This window comes from Rhinolophus sinicus, linkage group LG04 (genome assembly GCF_036562045.2).
Source record: "Rhinolophus sinicus isolate RSC01 linkage group LG04, ASM3656204v1, whole genome shotgun sequence".
Lineage (NCBI taxonomy): Eukaryota > Metazoa > Chordata > Mammalia > Chiroptera > Rhinolophidae > Rhinolophus > Rhinolophus sinicus.
The window spans coordinates 104,616,305-104,636,719 of NC_133754.1; the positions used below are offsets into that span (position 1 = coordinate 104,616,305).

Genomic DNA, 20,415 nt, shown 5'->3' on the forward strand with positions numbered 1-20,415 from the left:
AGATACAGAAATATGTGACTTAAATGACAGAGAATTCAAGATTGCAGTTCTGTAAAAACTCAATGAGATACAAGAAAACACAGATAGGCAGTTAAATGGACTCAGAAATTCAATCAAAGAACAGCATGAGCATTTTACGAAAAAGATTGAAATCTTAAAAAGAACCAAATAGAATTTCTGGAGATTAAGAACTCAATAGAAGAAATTAAGAATGAAATAACCAGCTTAGGTAGTAGAGTTGACCAGATGGAGGAAAGAATCAGTGACATCGAAGATAGAAACCTGGAAATGACACAGATAGAAGAAGAAAGAGACTTGAGACTTAAAAGAAATGAAAGAACTCTACAAGAACTTTCTGACTCCATCAGAAAGAGCAATATAAGAATAATGGGCATACCAGAAGGAGAAGAAAGAGAGAAGGAACAGAGAATATATTCAAACAAATTGTCGATGAGAACTTCCCAAATTTGTGGACAGAACTGGACCCTCGAATCCAAGAAGCAAATAGAACACCTAGTTACCTCAATCCCAACAGGCCTTCTCCAAGGCACATTGTATTGAAGCTGTCTAAAATCAACGACAAAGAAAGAATCCTCAAGGCAGCCAGGGAAAAGAAGACGGTAACATACAAAGGAAAGCCCATTAGATTATCATCAGATTTTTCAGCAGAAACTCTACAAGCCAGGAGGAAGTGGAACCAAATATTCAAACTATTGAAAGAGAGAAATCATGAGCCAAGAATAATATATCCAGCAAAGATATCCTTTAGATATGAAGGAGGAATAAAGACCTTTCCAGAAATACAGAAGCTGAGGGAATTTTCTAATACACGACCTGCACTACAAGAAATACTAAAGGAGGCTATTCGACCACCATCAACAGGGACAATTTGTGGCAACCAAAACTCAAAAAGGGTAGAGTAAAGGCCTGAACCGGAATATGGGAATGGAGAAAGTAAGCGTGCTGAAGAAAATGGAATACTCTAAATATCAAACTTTCTTTTACATAAACTTAAGGGTAACCACTCAAAATAAATCCAGAATTGAAATATATACTGAAATAAAAGAAGAAACAGAGGAAACATCATAGAATACCACCACACAGAAATAATAGACAACAACAAAAGGCAAAGAAACAATGGAGACACAGCCTTACCAGAAAACTAAAGATAGAATGACAGGAAATCCTCACATATCAATAATCACCCTAAATGTAAATGGACTGAACTCACCAATAAAAAGGCACAGAGTAGCAGATTGGATCAAAAACTAAACCCAACCATATGCTGTCTCCAAGAGACACATCTCAGCTACAAGGACAAGCATAGACTCAAAGTGAAAGGGTGGAAATTGACACTCCAAGCAAATGGTACCCAGAGAAAATCAGGTGTAGCCATAATGATATCAGATGAAACAGACTTCAAGGTGAAAAAGATAACAAGAGATAAAGATGGACATTTCATAATGGTGAAGGAGACTGTACAACAAGAAGACATAACAGTCATCAATATTTATGCCCCCAATCAGGGAGCACCGAAATACACCAAGCAACTACTAACAGAACTAAAGGGAGAAATTGACCAAAACACAATTATACTAGGGGACTTAAATACATCATTGACAGCTATGGATAGATCATCCAAACAGAAAATAAATAACGAAATAGTAGCCCTAAATGACACATTAGATGAAATGGACATAATTGACATTTATAGAGCACTTCATCCTAAAACATCAGACTATACATTCTTTTCTAGTGTACACGGAACATTCTCAAGGATAGACCATATATTGGGACATAAAATCAGTCTCAACAAATTTAAGAAGATTGAAATCATACCATGCATATTCTCTGATCACAAGGCTTTGAAATTGGATATCAACTGTAAAAAGAAAGCAGGGAAAAAACACAAATACATGGAGATTAAACAACATACTTTTAAAGAAGGACTGGGTCAAAGAAGAAGTTAGAGGAGAGATCAAAAGATACATAGAAACAAATGACAATGAAAATACATCCTACCAAAATTTTGGGGATGCAGCGAAAGCAGTTTTAAGAGGGAAATTTATCTCATTACAGGCCTATCTCAAGAAACAAGAAAACTCCCAAATAAATAACCTCATGTTACACCTTAAAGAACTAGAAAAAGAAGAACAAGTAAAACCCAAGGTCAGCAGAAGAAAGGAAATAATAAAAATTAGAGCAGAACTAAATGAAATAGAGAACAAAAAGACAATAGAAAAAATTAATGTGACAAAGAGCTGGTTCTTTGAAAAGATTAACAAAATTGACAAACCCTTGGCTAGACTTACTAAGATAGAAAGAGAGAAGACACTGATTAACAAAATCAGAAACGTAAAAGGGAAGTTATCACGGACACCACAGAAATACAAAGGATCATCCAAGAATACTATGAAGGACTATATGCCACCAAATTCAACAACCTAGAAGAAATGGACAAGTTCTTAGAAACATATAGCCTTCCAAGGCTGAACCATGAAGAACTGGAAAATCTAAACAGACCGATCACCAGTAACTAAATTGAATCAGTCATCCAAAACCTTCCCAAAAGCAAAAGTCCGGGACCAGATGGCTTCACTAGTGAATTCTACCAAACCTTCAAAGAGGATCTAATACCAATTCTGCACAAACTCTTCCAAAAATTGAAGAAGAGACAGTACTCCCTAACTCATTTTATGAGGCCAACATTACCCTGATACCAAAACCTGGTAAGGACAGCACAAAAAAGAAAACTACAGACCAATATCTCTAATGAATACCGATGCAAAAATCCTAAATAAAATTCTAGCAAATCGAATACAACAATGCATTAAAAAGATTATTCATCACGACCAAGTGGGGTTCATCCCCGGGGCACAAGGATGGTTTAACATCTGCAAATCCATCAATGTGATACATCACATAAACAAAGTAAAGGACAAAAATCATGATTACATCAATTGATGCAGAAAAAGCATTTGACAAGATACAACATCCATTTATGATTAAAACACTTAATAAAATGGGTATAGAAGGAAAATACTGTAACATAATAAAGGCCATATATGACAAGCCCTCAGCTAATTTCATAATTAATGGTGAAAACCTGAAACTCTTTGCTTTGCTCTACGTTCAGGAACACGACAGGGCTGTCCTGTCCAGGACTATCACCTCTGCTTTTCAACATAGTGTTGGAAGTCCTTGCCAGAGCAATCAGGAAAGAGAAAGAAATACATGGCATCCAAATTGGGAATGAAGAAGTTAAATTGTCACTCTTTGCAGATGACATGATGCTATATATAGAAAACCCTAAAGACTCCACCAAAAAGCTATTAGAAACAATCAACGAATACAGTAAAGTTGCTGGCTACAAAATCAACACACAAAAGTCCATTGCCTTCCTATATACTAACAATGAAATCTCAGAAATGAAATACAAAAAACAATTCCTTTTGCAATTGCAGCAAAAAGAATAAAATACCTAGGAATAAACTTAACCAAGGATGTGAAAGACCTATATGCTGAAAACTATAAGACATTTTTGAAAGAAATTGAAGAAGACACAAAGAAATGGAAAGACATTCCGTGCTCATGGATTGGAAGAATCAACATAGTTAAAATGGCCATATTACCCAAAGCAATATACAGATTCAATGCAATCCCCATCAAAATCCCAATGGCATATTTTAAAGAAATAGAACAAAAATCATCAGATTTGTTTGGAACCACAAAAGACCCCGAATAGCCAAAGCAATCTTAAGAAAAAAGAACTATAATGGAGGTATCACACTTCCTGACTTTGGCCTGTACTACAGGGCCACAATAATCAAAACAGCATGGTATTGGCAGAAAAACAGACACATAGACCAATGGAATAGAATTGAGAACCCAGAAATAAAACCACATAAATATGGACAGATAATTTTTGACAAAGAAGCTAAAAACATGCAATGGAGCAAAGACAGCCTCTTCAATAAATGGTGCTGGGAGAATTGGATAGCCACGTGCAAAAGAATGAAACTGGACTGCTATTTGTCACCATGTACCAAAGTTAATTCAAAATGGATCAAAGACTTAAGCATAAGACCTGACACAATAAACTGCATAGAAGAAAACATAGGTACTAAACTTATGGACCTTGGGTTCAAAGAGCATTTTATGAACTTGACTCCAAAGGCAATGGAAGTAAAAGCTAAAATAAACGAATGGGACTATATGAAACTTAAAAGCTTCTGCACAGCAAAAGAAACCATTGACAAAATAAAGAGGCCACCAACTGAATGGGAGAAGATTTTTGCAAACAGTGCCTCCGATAAGGGCTAGTATCCAGAATATACAAGGAACTCATGCAACTCAACAACAAAAAAACAAACAACCCAATTGAAAAATGGGCAGAGGACTTGAAGAGACATTTCTCCAAAGAGGACATACAAATGGCAAATAAACATATGAAAAAATGCTCAACATCACTAATCATCAGAGAAATGCAAATCAAAACCACAATGAGATATCACCTCACCCCAGTCAGAATGGCTATCATCAACAAGACAAATAGAAACAAATGTTGGAGAGGCTGTGGAGAAAAAGGAACCCTCATACACTGTTGGTGGGAATGCAGACTGGTGCAGCCGTTATGGAAGGCAGTGTGGAGGTTCCTCAAAGAATTACGAATAGAATTGCCATATGACCCAGCAATCCCTCTCCTGGGTATCTATCCAAAAAATCTGAAAACATTTAGAGATAAAGACACATGTGCGCCAATGTTTATTGCAGCTTTGTTTACGGTGGCCAAGACATGGAAACAACCAAAATGTCCTTCGATAGATGAATGGATAAAGAAGTTGTGGTACATATACACAATGGAATACTATTCGGCAGTGAGAAAAGATGATATAGGAACATTTGTGACAACATGGATGGATCTTGAGAGAGTAATGCTGAGCGAAACAAGTCAGACAGAAAAAGCAGAGAACCATGTGATTTCACTGATATGTGGTATATAAACCAAAAACAACAAAAGAACAAGACAAACAAATGAGAAACAGAAACTCATAGACACGGACAATAGTTTAGTGGTTGCCAGAGGGTAAGGGGGGTGGGGGGGGAGGTGAGGGTAAGGGGGATCGAATATATGGTGATGGAAGAAGTGACTCTGGGTGATGAACACACAATGGGATTTATAGATGATGTAATACAGAATTGTACACCTGAAATCTATGTAATTTTACTAACAATTGTCACCCCAATAAATTTAATTAAAAAAAAAAAAATCTGGTAGGAGAAATATACTTATAAATAATTCAGTGTAATGTAAAATGCACTATGTTAGAGGAATGTAAGAATGTCTTGGGGCCTAGAAGAGTGTTTAAATAACTGCTTGGGCAAATTGGATGTAACATTTAAACTGGGCCTTGAGGGATGAATAGGAGTCTAGGGAAAGGAAGGGCTGACAACTTAGGGCACATAAGCCTTCAAATGTAAAGATTAGGATATCCTGCTTGGGTGAAGTTTGGGCAGGGTATTAGACCTGTCTCTCTCTATCTGTCTTTCTGTCTCCCTCTCGCTCATGCACACACACATACACACACACGTGCATACTTGGCTACAGGATTAAAGTGTTAGTTTATATCTGTCACTTTTGTTCTTATCAAAGGGACTCTAAGTAAGGCTCAGTTACTTTTAGAGTGTTAATCTAAATTATCTGAGGGTTATCAAGGTACTTCAAAACATCAAGAACAATTAACTATGATAAATGCCTCACTAAAAATAAATGCAATGAAAAAATTAATTTCCTTCAAAAAGCTTGCATTTGAGGATAGATATTTGACCCTTTCATCAATACAAAGCACTATCACTAAAATTGTGATCATATAGGTAAGTTGAGCATGGAATCTGCAAAATTGATACAAAAGGACAACATGCAGATTTCTGGTTTGTATCTCTTTTATAGCAGTCACTTCATTCTGCCCAGAATTTTAATTCATGTTGGTCTTACCCAGTAGATTATGTTTTTTGGAGTCTGAGTCTCTGTCTTTATAATCTTTCTGTTTCTTGGAGGCCCAACAGTGCATGTCTGTGCAGTTGGCATATGGTGTTTGGGGACCCAGCTACTCAGCCTGGCAGACCCTGCACATGCCGTCCTGCAGTATTTGAATTTCATGCATTGATACAGTACTTCGTATGTGGATGTCAGCTTACAGCATCCCATGTATCCACAGGGGTTATCCCATTTAACTATTGAAACTGAAAGTGAGAGAGCTTGCGTGACTTGCTCAGAGGCCCAGAGGCCCAGAACTTGTAGGTGGCAGAGCGGGGACTCAAGCTGGGCCCTGCAGGAACCCAACTATCATCCTGAGAGAGACGCTTGTGAAACAGGCGTTTACTAGTGGATTTGGTGGTTACATTTCCAGAGACGCAATCAGGCCCCGTTTATGTGAATCCATGTAATCAATAACCAAGGTGTGGTGAGTTTTGACTGCAATTCCAATATGTATAAACTTAAAAAAATCCATTCGTTGAGGCAGCTGTCTCTGTGGGTAGATATACATGAGCCTACAAGCTCCTTGAGTGGTGTTTCCATAGTGTGGGGAGACCCTGTAGATCCAGCTGTCCCAGACTGAAGGAATATATCGACCTCTTTAAGAAGAAAATGTAAAGTATATCACGTCCTTAGAACCACATGTTGACTTAAATGCTTTCATTATATTATTTGCATATGTACAAACACAAATTCCTTATGCCTCCCTGGCAACTGCAATTCAAAACATATTTACTATATTAAAATCCACACTAAATTATAAGACCAGTAAAAGCCACACTGGCTTGATAGGTTTACTGAGGTGGCTGCTGTTATCTCACTGAGGCTAAGACACTGCTTTACGTTGGGGTGGCCCTCAAGCTGGCCCAGCCTGCCTTGAGCTCACTACACCTGTTCTCCAGGGCCCCTGTGGAAGATGTTCTCCCCATGTCATCCTGTTGGAGTGATTGGGAGACCGAATAACATTCCATTATGTTGTCACCTCTCAGCTCTGAGGGTGAACGCATCGTGATTTGGCGCTGAGAGTAATTTGAAGCACACTGCACTCCTGGCTGGTTGGCAGAACGGCCTTGAAATGCTCATTTGTTAATAGCTTTTTCATGAAATGAGAAGACAAAGTGAAAACATTCCTGTAGAAAACCTGTAGCCCCCAGATTAGATCCTTTGTCTCCCCCGGGATCTGCAGATGCCAGTTTGGAAAACACCTCAGTGGGTGTGAAAAGCCTTAGGAGAGGGTCAGTGGTGTACGGGGGCGGGTAGCTCAACCCTGGTGGTTCATGGGAGGCCTTCGTGTCTCCATCAGGCATGCTGCAGTAGCCACTGGGAGCAACTTTTGAACAGGCAGAATAAGCTTGTGCGTTTATGGAACAGGACAGCATAACATGCAGCGAGCACAACCAGACTTAGCCATTTGTTGTGCTGTGTGTCTGCTCAGATGACTTTGATGGTGGACATTCAGGCATGTCCTGTATGCAGAGTCTCCAAAGAATGTAATTCATATGAAGGAAATGCAAAGGATCATTTGGCTAGTAATCTACTCAATAGCAGGCATCCTCAGAATGGTTGGTTTTCTGCAGATTTGGGGAACGAGAGCACCGCTTATGCTGCAGAGGCACATTGCCAGTTTTCAAAGGATCAGGTACCAGCTTGGATGACAAAGAGGGCAGCACCTAGAGAGCACCTTCTACCATACTATTTGATTTAGTCTATGCAGTGTCCTTATTTAGAGATGAGGACAGTGAGTGTTTACTTATTGCCTTACGGTCACCCAGATAGCAAGTGACAAACTATGATTTGAATGTAGGTGAATTAGCAAACCATGCCGAACACACACGTATAAGAATGGCCATCCATTTTTGTGAATAAAACAATATTTTTTTTTTGCCAGAATGAACAATGCATTAGAGCAGAATTCAGTATTTCCTTCCCAGATATGATTTTGAGACAATTTTTTTTTTTCTTTCTAGTGGCCTAGTTTTCACTTAGTAGTCTGTTTAGCAGTCCTTAGCATCTATGCTCCTGGCCATTAGTTAGTGAGTGGAAATCATCTTTTTAAAAATGTATCTATTTATTTAACTTTAGTTAAGTATATACTATTTAGCTGCATTTACTAATTGTCTGAAGCATGTTTGAAATGTCCGAGTCAGTAATTGCCAAAGGCACAGGACAAAAGTCTGGAGTGCTCACAGGCTCTGCAGAGGATTTAGTTTTCATAGGTTGTGCCCGTTTGGCAGCAGGAGGGTGTTCTGGGTACCAGGTCTCAAGATCAGGAGTCCCGGAGCAGGACCTTCCTCCAGATGGGCGTGGTTTTCACACACAATCCTGATGCCCCTCTCCTCCTGCCCTGGGTTTTGTCACACCTCCTGCCCCACACTGCTGAGTGTTCGGAGCCCACTGCCAGAGAAGTCTCATGAGCAGAGCTTGAGAGAGTGGCACTTGCCACAGCTGTTTCTTGCGGTGGAACCCCGATGGGCACTCAGTTCTTCAGTGCCCCTAGTAGAGCATCCATGTCACAAATGGGAGGGACCCTGTTAAGGTGGGGACGTGGTCACTTTTGTTTCCCGTGGAATGCCAGTCCTTCAAACAGTATCTTGCATGCAGTTGGCACTTAATAAATATTGAATGTGTGACTGTGTTGTCAGTGGGGTCCCAAATCACCTGTTTATTTTTTCTATAAAAGGAAGACCAGGCAGACCCTGGCTTACAAGCACCTAATTTCTGAATAGGTGTTTGAGGCTGGAAGCGTGGACGTGGAGACCAGAGTGACCTGACCATTTGGAGTAGAAGGCTCCCTTTCTGATTAAGGGTGTCAGGGAGCCCCACCTGATAGTGATTGTACTTGTGTCTTTTGATTAAAAAAATACATTATGGCCAAAACTCCTGTGAATTCATCAGTGTTTTACAGAGCAGTTCATGTATACACTTGAGAAGAGCAGCATGTGTGTGCGGCAGTATTTCATTTATAAAGCGCTGAGCATGTGGACTCGGGTTTCCTAGTCCTGCGTCTCACTGTGCCTATGAAGCCCAGTGCATCTCTCAGTTGGGAACGTGAGCACAAGCAGTTGGAAACAGTGTTCAGGACAATAAAAGCACCAAGTCCCTGTCTCGAAGCTCTCCCACTCCTTCTGCCCCTTCCTGAGCTCCCATGACCACGTTTCCTTGCTGGTCCTTCACCTCACCTCTCCAGGGTTGTCCCCTTTTCTCGAGTGGACTGCTGGTCACGCAGAACCCTGACTGCTCCTCGGTGGAGGCCTGTTTCAGTCACAGAGCTTCCTGCTGCTCTTAAGTCGATCAGTCTTCCTGAGTTCCTCCAATGAGAGCTGTGGGCAGCCACGTGCAGACCTGCCACGTGCTCTCCACTTGTCACTCTTCCGTCCACTCACTTGCATGCTCACACTTGCTCACTTGCTCTCACAAGGTCAGCAGGCAACACTGAAACCACCTCCTGCTCACATGTGCCAGGTGCTTTAGTGCTAGAGATATGGTTGATCTCATTATTTGCAGGTCTACTTGCTAAAATTTGTTTGTAATTCCCCACGGTACTTCTGTGGTCCTTCACAGGCACACAGAGAAGCAAAGTGTGAGTCGTCAGAGGGGCATGATCTAATTTTACTTTTGAGGTCTGACCAGGTGACACTGCCTTGTTCCAACTCACACTGTAAACAGGTGTCCTTTTTGGGATCTGTTTAGTGCCAGTTTTTTCTTTTTTTTCCCCCTTCACATTTTTGTGCTTTTTGTTGGTGGTTTTGCAGTTTAAAATGCCCCAAAGCATTGGACTGCATGCTGTCTGGTGCCCCTGGGTCAGGAAGGCTGTGATGTCCCCTTGTGGAGCAAGCATGCATGTTAGGTACATTCCTTTCAGCAACGTTGGTTGTGAGTTCCTCGGTGATGAATCAACATTAAGTTAAACAGAAGCATACGTAAAACAGGGTTGTGTACTGAGTGTTTGACAAAAGCATTATGGCTAGTGGCTGGCAGGAGCCTCACCCTGTGTTTCCCTCAGCAGCAATGGTTCCATGTTTCCTAACTCAGTGTTCCTGGGGACCCTACAGAGCAGAACTGCCACGAATAATGAGATTGGCTGATGCACAAATGCAAATGGCACCTCCTCTTGTGGGTGATCTTAAAACTGATTCAAGAAGAACATGCAACTTTGTTGGGGAGTCAGTATGCAAACCAAGAATTATCATTTGGTATGATAAATGTTATAATGGCATTATATACAAAAAGGGCTTGGCGAGCTTGGAGGAGGGAGCTGGAGGGAATGTCAGCATCATTCACAGAAGGGGTGGAGAAGAGTAGGCAGGTGTTCTCAGAGAAAAAAGCTTGTGTGAAGGCAGCTTTGCTCCAGGGTTTGGAAACATGGGGCTGCTACCTGTCTCCTGATTCTGTTATCTTTACTTCTGCCTCTCTGCCACAGTCCTGCCTGTGCTTCTGTTTTCTGAGCTGCTGCAAGAGGCTACACTGCTGACATTGGGAGGGTTCTCGCCTGTCATTATCATTAGCCTTCAAGGATGGTACTGCTAAGTTGCTCTGTGTCCTGGCCTGAGTTGCACTTGAGCCCCACTGGAGCTGCAGTAGTCACTTACTGCACTGGGGGCAGCTTCTGCAAGGGCCTGGCCACCTCATCCTCCCACTCTCCCCATGTCAGGGACTGACTTGTACTTGTGCAAAGACATTATTTGTCAGTCTGTTGACCTGGTGGCCTCAACAGCATCTCAGCAGGCACTGAGAAAAATGATTGCGTTCCTGACACCCCTGCTGCAGTGGGCTCCTCTGCAGGACTGAAAGGTTACAGTATGAAGTGGGAGAGACACACACAGAGTTGTCTTCCTTTGTCCTCTTGTAAATGCTTCAAATCCTGACATTAGTTGATCTCCTTCTTTTTTAATCTGTTTCTTTTGTAGTGTTGTAATTCTTCATTGAAATTTCCCATGTGATTTGCTTTTCCTTTGTGATGAAGTGCTCAAAGCTCAATTCAGTATTCCAAGAAGAGACTTGCCAATGTCATGACAAAGACACCCCTCTCCCTGTGGTGCATTTTGTGTTTGCCTTGCTTTGGCATTGAGCAATGTTTGCCTATTTAGCTGACATGTTGCACTGTGCATTCTCAACAGTTGCTGTCTGCTCACAGTTCTAGATTTCTTTGTATTCTCTAGGTCCTTGTTTCCTTCCTTCCCCATATCCATCCACCTACATATCCATCCATCCATCCATCCGTCCATCCATCCATCCATCCATCCATCCATCCATCCATCCATCCAGCCATCCATCCATCCAGCCATCTACCCATCTACCCATCAATCCATCCATCTACCCACACATCTATCCCATCTATTCATACATTCTTCATCCATTTATCATCCATCCCATCTATCTGTCTATCCATCCATTTCATCCTTCCACTCATCCCATCCTATCCATTCATCCATCTATCAATCCACCTATTTTCCGTATGAATTGTATGGTTCAGATAATTTTCTCTCGGTTGTATTATTTTTCCTTCTTCTCTTTCAAGTTGATTTTCAGTTTGATGTGTTTTGATGGAGTAGTCAAGTCTAACTCGACTGTACTTGCCTTCTGAACAGGTTGAATTTGGAATTAAAGCATGGAGTAGTGGAAACATAGGGCTTAGAATCCCAGCTCTGTTGCCTACTATCTATGCGACCTTGGACAGTCTACTCAAACTTGCTGAGCTGTGACTATGAGACAGGGCTGATGAAGCCACATCACAGTGTTACCATGAAGATTAGAGGAAGTGGTGCCTGTAAATTGACCAGCACAGTGCTTGGCTCACTGTGGCTGCTCAGTAACAGCTGTTCCCTTAGTGTTCTTCATGTGTGGCAATGATGGGAATGCTGTCCTGTGCAATTTCCGATACTCTTAATGGGTGGGAGAGGCACAGAAATTATGTTTCCTGCAAGTTTGAATTCTGAGACAAAGATTTATGAAATAGTCTATAAAAATAAAAAATGTCCTTCTGGTCAAAATATGGCAGCCCTCGAATTATATATATATATTTTTTATAATCTACCTTTGGAAGTCATATGGCATCATTGCAACTCTATTTTTTTTTTTTTTAAAGATTTTATTGGGGAAGGGGAACAGGACTTTATTGGGGAACAGTGTGTACTTCCAGGCCTTTTTTCCAAGTCAAGTTGTTGTCCTTTCAGTCTCAGTTGTGGAGGGCACAGCTCAGCTCCAGGTCCAGTTGCCGTTGCTAGTTGCGGGGGGCACAGCCCATCATCCCTTGCGGGAATCGAACCGGCAACCTTGTGGTTGAAAGGATGCACTCCAACCAACTGAGCCATCTGGGAGCTCAGCGGCAGCTCAGCTCAAGGTGCCGTGTTCAATCTTAGTTGTACCACCATCCCTTGCGGGACTCAAGGAGTTGAACCAGCAACCTTGTGGTTGAGAGCCCACTGCCCATGTGGAAATCGAACCAGCAGCCTTCGGAGTTAGGAGCATGGAGCTCTAACCGCCTGAGCCACCGGGCCGGCCCTCAAATTATATTTTAAGGTGTTAACCATAAAGCCCACTTATCAAGATTAATTTTATTTATTTATTTTAAGTTAAATTTATTGGGGTAACATTGGTTAATAACATTTCAGGTATGCAACTTATTATATGACCTCTGTACACTCTATCATGTGCTCTCCACTGGAAGTCCAGTCTCCTTCTATTACCATGTCTTTGACTCCCTTAACCCTCGTGGGGGAGCTCATGATGTAGGGTTTGTTGGTCAGGTTCATTAATGGGCCATGTTTATGGAAGCCAACACTGGGAAGAAGACAGTGGCAGGCCCTGAGACACCAGGAAGTAGTAGGCAAGACACTTTCCAGGAGGGGATCGCCCTAATGGTCTCCCAGGGATGAGAGAGAAAGGGTGCCTTGTGCCAAAATCTTCTTCTCTGCCCTTCTTCCTTCCTGGAAGAAGCGCCCTCATTTCTTTGGCTGCATTCTGACCAGTGGCCCCATCCCTTCTGCTGTGGTGACTGTTGCAGCACATTTTATTTGGTGTCTTTCCCTGTTTTCCAATTCCACTGCAGTTTCTTTCTCCATTTCCTGTTCAACGTGTCCTGGAGTTATTGTGGATAGCTCTGCTTTCCACATTTTCATGTTCCAAGACTGAATCACTGGAATCTAAAAATGAAAGAGACCTTAGAAATTTCTTCGTCCAATTCCTTCATTTTCCAGAGAAGGAAATTGAGGCCCAGCATAGTTAATCAGCCCACCCTCAGTGACCAGGTTTTGTGTGTGTGTGTGTGTGTGTGTGTGTGTGTGTGTGTGTGTGAGTGTTTGTGTGTGTGTAGTTTGGCCTTCTTTAGCAAAGGAAATTCTGGGAGTTTTCTAGTTCTTTAAAAATTGTTTTAGGGCTTATCCTGTCTTTATATTTGTTATTTTTTCAGTTTCTCTAATCATATTTCCACAAACTAAGTCCCGAATTTAACCTGCTTTGTCTATTATAGAAATATCTTTGGTACATTTTTCTTTTTCTATTTCACCCACTACAGTATATACATGATGATTATCATGGAAACAAAGTAGTTAGATTCAACTGTCTTTGTATAATATCCTTTTCTTGATTCCTTATTTCCTTAACGTCGCCTATCAGCCTTTTAACTTCCCACATTTCCTCCATTGTCATCCTGATTCTTCAGAGGCATCCGACTCAGTTTTTACATAGAGTAATACTTAGTTTGACGTTTTTTCATTTTTTGCATATCTTTGGTGTGCGTTTTAAGTGGTCACTGGATGACACACTACTGTTATCAGATAATTGTCTATGGTAAGATATGTTACATGTGATTTCTTTTTAATTTGGTGTTCTAAGATCCCAAAAAAAATATTGTAAATTTTTCCTATAGGGTTCTCTGTGGAAGAATGAAATGTTCATTGTCTACACACTGACACAAGCGAAACTAGTTCTTAAAGTGAATATTGAACTTCTCAAATTTGAATTCTGTTATACCTTGAGTAAGGTTATTTTTCCCCGTGGGACTCTCTGAAAATGAATCTTAAGTTTATGAGCTTTTGTGATATGCTAAGCATATGCCCATGTCTGTAGGCAGCTTCTTAGGAAGGCCCCTAAGGTGTCTGGCCAGGCCCGTGGTACATCTGGCAGGTTTTGTCCTTGGCAGCGTTGGTGCCCCAAGGCTGGAGAGGTCTGTGTGTGCCCCTAGATTCAGACTGGGCCCCAACTTTGAGTCCCCAGATACCTAAGTGAGCAGCTTCTGTAGGGAAGGTGTTTCCGTTTTGTTTTATTTTGTTTTGTTTCTGTTGTTGTTGTTATTTGCTTGGTTAGTTGTTTGCTTTGGTGGAGGAGGAGTGGAGACAATAGGAATTCTTAATTTTCTATATATTTTGATGCAACAAAAAGAAAACTTTTCTGCCTACTTGCTTCACTTTGTTTTCCTTGGTCAGACACGACTGACTCAGTTGTCCCACAGTTCTGGTGGCAATCCTTAACGGGCCCATCTGGGATAGTGGGAGTTTTAAAGTTGTTTTGAGAGGTGGGTCTGAAGGTGAGCTGCACTGAGGGCACAAGGCGGTTTGGATCTGAACTGGAGCTTCTAATAAAACAGGAAATAGTGCCGCCCGCCTGTTCTCTGCGTGTGTGTTGCTTTCTATCTACTTGGGGACTTCTCCCAGGAGAGAAGAGTTAAAAGCCCTGGCTTCTTATTAATGGCCCTTTAGTCATTATATTTAATCACCCTGATCCTTGCAACAACTCCCATTAAGACTTTACTGCTAGATTATTAATGAGGAAGAGAACACATGTTCAAATAATTGTGGTTAAGGGAGGTTTAAACGCCATGACTGTAATAAGCGGTGGATGTGAGAACGACTGATGACATCAAATCATTAACTTACAATGCGTTCGGAACTCTACAGTCCTGTCAGGTTCCGTGCAGCTCAGACTCGGGCTGATGTGTCGTGGTAGTTCCTGAAACAGCTGAAGCAAGCCCTTGAGTTGAGTCAGTACGACCATTTCAATGTGTTTAAAGCCATGTATTTGCATATATAAGCAAATATGGAAATCATGTTTGAAAATAGCAACATGATATAAGTTTATACGTTTTCAATGAGAACCACTGAGTCTCGAATTTTGAAGAATTCCGATTTCAGTTTTTAAATGGTTATCGATATGAATTGGGCACATTGAATTGAGCTCATGTGGATTACACATTTTCCAATTATGTAATATTTTAAATTAGTGTCCGTATGAGTCTTACAACATTTCTAAACATGCTCTGGGGTGTACTATAATTTTCACATTATTGTTTCATACTTTAGTTTTAATAGGAAAGGTAAAAGTTTTAAAGTTTTAATTTCAATTTTTTCCCACTGCTCAGAATTTGATGATATAAAGTGAAAAGGGGTTTCCATAGTTGCTAACGTTCGCCAGATTTTGTTCCAAACCATAGGCTTTAGTAGACTTTTGAATTAAACCCATATTCTCCACCCAAGCCTAGTGGTATAATCCAACAGTTCAAAGATAGGTATGCTATAAACAGCTATAGTTAAATAATCTAAAACAAAAATTAAAATGTGGAAATACAATAAAACACGAATTGATCACTTTATAGTGGAATACTCTATAAAGTGTCTGCATTGGAAACGTGTGGTGAGTTTTAAAACATCTGAGTTCTACAATTCTAAAGTGTATATAGTTCATGTGAAGGCAGAAACTGTTTTTTCTCCTCTGCATATATATAAGAATTAAAGGTTAATATATTTTCTGTGGTCCCAATTTGCTTTCATTTATTTATTTTTAATTTAGAAAAATCACTTTGGAGTACAAATACATACCATAAATAAATCCACCTCATCTAAAAATTTTAACACTAGGTACCACAGTATGATTAAAGAGATTATTTACTTTGTAAATCTTGTACTTTATGGATCTGTGTAAAACAAAAACCACATATTGACATATCCCAAATAGGAAGAAATTATTTAAAAGCATATACCTGGTCTAGAAAAGTAACAGGGTCTTTAATTTTTAATGATTGTTAAAATTTTTAAGGTATATAAGCTTATCTGAGTGGCGTTATACCCATTGTGTAATAATTACAGGAGCTGAAAGATCCCAGTGGTTTTGCAATGTAATGTCTGTAACAATCTCATTTAACTTGTTAACTGAAGTTACAACCCTCCCATGTATGAGGCAGTTGAACTCTTAACAATCACAAAAAATGCCGATATTAGATTATACTGTTTTATATGAAATAATTCACTTTATTTTTTGGGTTGCCTAGAAAGTTATATGTGTATAAACGATGCTAAAATAGCCTGCTAGGGGAAATAGTGTTTACTGAGCAGTGAACAGACTAGTTCAATTTCTTAGCTTGTTCAACCTTTTTTTAAAAAGTTTTTTTTTCATATACTGAAAAAAACCCCCAAAACATATAAAATGAGACTCTTTCTTAAATACTGAAAATGAATGTGTTTCATTGTTAGATTGCAATATACCTACCACTGTAGGATTTTGTTCATTATCTGTGTTTTTTTCATCTCCACACATTGCTCCTGCAAAATGGTGTTTTAAAAGCCTACATTTTGAGGCAAAGAAGGAAGGAAGCATGAGTGAGTGCTAGGTGAGGGGTGATGTACCCCAACCTGTCTCCTGTGCAGCCCCCCAGTTCCCAGCCTTTGGGAAGCAGCATCAGAAGGCTCCAGGGACAGAAGACCCAGTGCGTTTGGAGGCATCATGTTGCTTAGTGAAGAAAAAGGGAAGGGCCAGGTTTCTCAATGTGTCTCAGTAGGGGCCCCAGAAACTTCTAGTGACTTCATTACCATATGAGTTCCTGTGACCTAGACGGGTAGTGGTGGTGGTGGTGGGGGCAAATCATTTCCCACCTGGGTCTCCCTGTCCCACGTTTTTGACAGACAAAGTTGCACTGGCTGTTTTCTAAGGGCCTGTCCAATCTTGACAGGCTGTGCTGTGTACAAGCTGTCTAGAGCATCCTGGGGGGCCCGGTGGTGTTCTGCGTGCATTTTTGTCTCCAGATGCTTCTTTCTCACCTGCTCTATGGATGGGGACGTTAATAAGCCCTGGGATGCCCATGGCCAGCGAGGGTCCACATTGGGGTTCGTGTGGGCCTCGGGTTCCAGAGCCCCACTCCTCACCACTGTACATAGCAGCCGTCTCCTGCTGTGGTCACCTGTGTGTGTGACCACACAGAGACAGGCCACTGTCCTCTAGGTGTGACATGTATACAAAGCAAATACAAGCTTATGCACAACTCATGTTCCAACAGGAGGAGGAAGCAGGCTGTTTTTCAAGGGAAGAGTCAGCTTATACTATTTCCTGCTGAGAAAAGAAAGCTCAATTTGAATTCATTTTTCACGTCCTTTGTAGAACTAAAGGTTCAGTATACAACCCTGTACTTTGGTCCATTTTGTTAAGTTAAGAAAAAAGTGAACATTTGTTTAGAAAATTTACTTAATTACCGCAAACCAGCCATTGTTAGCCAGGAATAATGTTGCCTGTGAGGACAATATTTATTCTACATATGGATGTAAAGACCAAATAGCCATTAGTATCTTTAACACACCATTTTATTTCGCCAGTTTTAACAGAGGTGAAAGGGAGTCACCGTCAGGGGAATCTCCCCTGCTCAGAGGATGCAGGGTGGCTGCTGGGAATAGGGTGCCTCTGGGTTCACGTGTAGCAGAGGCGAAGGGAGCCTCTCCACTGGGCACCCCTCCTCCTGGGGGACGCTTCTGCTGGCACCCCACATGGAGTTGTGCTGTGGAGGGCAGCACGGACAACTTCTCTTGGCCCCATATGCCCAACGTCAGCAGTCCAGTTTGCCTGTCATTTCACTCCTTGTCAGATGCATTATTTTTAATTTTTGTTTTTCCTTTTCTACTCAGTAAAAAGTTGTCTAATGAGATAACGTTTTGTTACAAAGCCACTCAGTGCTTGCTGATCACCTGGGGGGCACCTGTCTGGAAATGCATGCCCGTGTGAGCTCTGGAGTAGGTTGGAAGCCTTCAGTTAATTAAACAAGAGATGGGGAGAAGGTGGTCTTACGTTGGGTGATAGATTTTGCCCAATGCTCCCCCTTTCTCTCCTCCTTTGCTCTCCTGCAGTTGGAGAGGATGGGTTCTGCCAGCCAGTACTTGTGAACTCAGTGTCCTAAGTTGAGTCCTCAGGTGTGTGCATGTAAAAAAGGATGGCTGTATTTTTGGCAATGTATAGTTTGCTATCTGTCCTCTGGGCCTGAATGACAGAAATGGAAGCACGTCAAATGCCCTGATCTCTTCTGTGTTTTGACTGTGTGTGGACATGTGTTTGTTACTCTGTTTTCTTATTTATGTAAGGGCCAGGTGGGCATGAACAAGGGGAAAAGTTATTTTAGGGTTTATTTTTTAAAAGTTCCACCTAGGAAGCGTCAGTGGAGTGGTGAGAAGCATGCAGAAGCTAGTCAGTCTGTTGCCTCCTCTCAATGACCAGCAGCCCCAGGCGGTGGGGCCACGTGGGACTCAGGGCAGGGAGAAGCACCACATTTATGACAGTGTGGAACCTCTTTGCTTTGGGAATGTAGGAATGAGTTCAGCTTTTCTTTAGGTATGTGTGTGCCTGAGAATGTGGCTTGTTAAGTTGCAGGGCGGGCTGGGGGTGGGAGGCCCTTCCATTGATGTTCAGGGAAATGGGAGGGCTAGAATATTTGTTTTTACTTCTCTGTGCTCAGGGAGACTTACTCAGTCACTACAGAAGGCATTATGTCCTAAAATGTGGACCGAGATGACCTGCAGCAGAATTCCCCCAAGGGCCTGTTACAAATACGTATTTTTAGACTTTTAGGATCAGAATTGTAAAGGATTGGGGATTGGAAGTCTGCATTTAAAGAAAGCATTGGAGGTGATTCTGTGTACACTGATGTTCAAAATCCATGCCTATAGAGTAGGACGCAAATGCCATTGCTCAAAGGGCAGATGACATCTGACAATCACTTGTTATGTTGCTGATGCTGGTCTATGTAGTAAGTACTTTATGAAAAATATATAAAAAGTGAAGCAGTTATCTGAACCTTGGCTTCAGCCAGGGCTCCCCCCGCCAGGATGGTCACCATCCTAAGTGTTAGGGTAAATATGAGGACAACTCATCCAGTTAGGTGTCCTTTGCCTGTTTCACTCATTCCGATTATTGGCCTGCAGAAAAGTCTAACATGAAAACATTTGGAATCTTTTGTGCTTTAGTTATTCTGAACAAAAAATTCGAATGTGTTACATTTATAGAGTTAACTGTATTATTTACTATGCTGTACCATGTTTCCCCGAAAATAAGACCTAGCTGGACAATCAGCTCTAATGTGTCTTTTGGAGCAAAAATTAATGTAAGACCTGGTCTTATTTTAATATAATGTAAGACTGGGTATAATATAATATAATACCCTATCTTATTTTACTATAAGACCAGGTATAATATAATATAACATAACATAATCTAATATAGGACAGGGTCTTATATTAATTTTGCTCCTAAAGATGCATCAGAGCTGATTGGCTAGGTCTTATTTTCAGGGAAACACGGTATTTTTACATCCCATGACATGTATATATATTTAGCATTTTGCAGCTTACTAAATGCCATCACAGATACTAATTTTTAATTTTATATTTATATTTATATATATATATATACATACATATATATGTGTGTGTGTATATATATATATGTGTATATATATATATATATATATATATATATATATATATATGGTGCCAAAAGTTGTATACACATTTTAAGAAGGGAAAACTGTATTAAAATGGTGATACTCAATATATACTGATAAAGATGAATACAAGTCACGTTTGGTGTCTGCAATTACAAGAGGTGCTCAAAGTGGTTACCATCAGCGTCCAGGCACTTCTGATTACGGCAAACTACTGCTTGAGCAACGCTGACCAAAGTGTCTACTTGTATACATTATTTTGGCAGCCCTGATATATAAGTTCACCGTAATCAGAAGTATCTGATTTTATATATATATATATATATATATATATATATATATATATATATATATATATATATATATATAATATATATATACATAAAATAGTTGAGATTCAATATTATTCTACATTAGCTTCAGGTGTACAGCGCAGTGTTCAGGCATCTATACAATCTATGAAATTGTAATAGCTATGTACAGTGTCAGAGGGTTGGTAGGCTTGGGGGGGACGGTTATCACTTTGTGAGGGGTGTAAATATCTAATCATTATGTTGTTCTGTACACCTGAAACTAATATAAAAATAAAATAAAAAAAATTAGTATCTGTGATGGCATTTAGTAATCTGCAAAATGCTAAATAAATATTAGGTACTGAAAAAAAAATTACAGAGTTAAGCAGTGTTTGCAA

At 40.5% G+C, this 20,415-nt stretch overlaps 1 protein-coding gene across 5 annotated transcripts in view; it reads left to right on the plus strand.

Moving 5' to 3' along the window:
* FGF9 (fibroblast growth factor 9) overlaps positions 1-20,415 on the plus strand; it is a 184,523-nt gene that overhangs the window by 18,927 nt on the left and 145,181 nt on the right. The gene's annotated exons all lie outside the window — the stretch shown is intronic.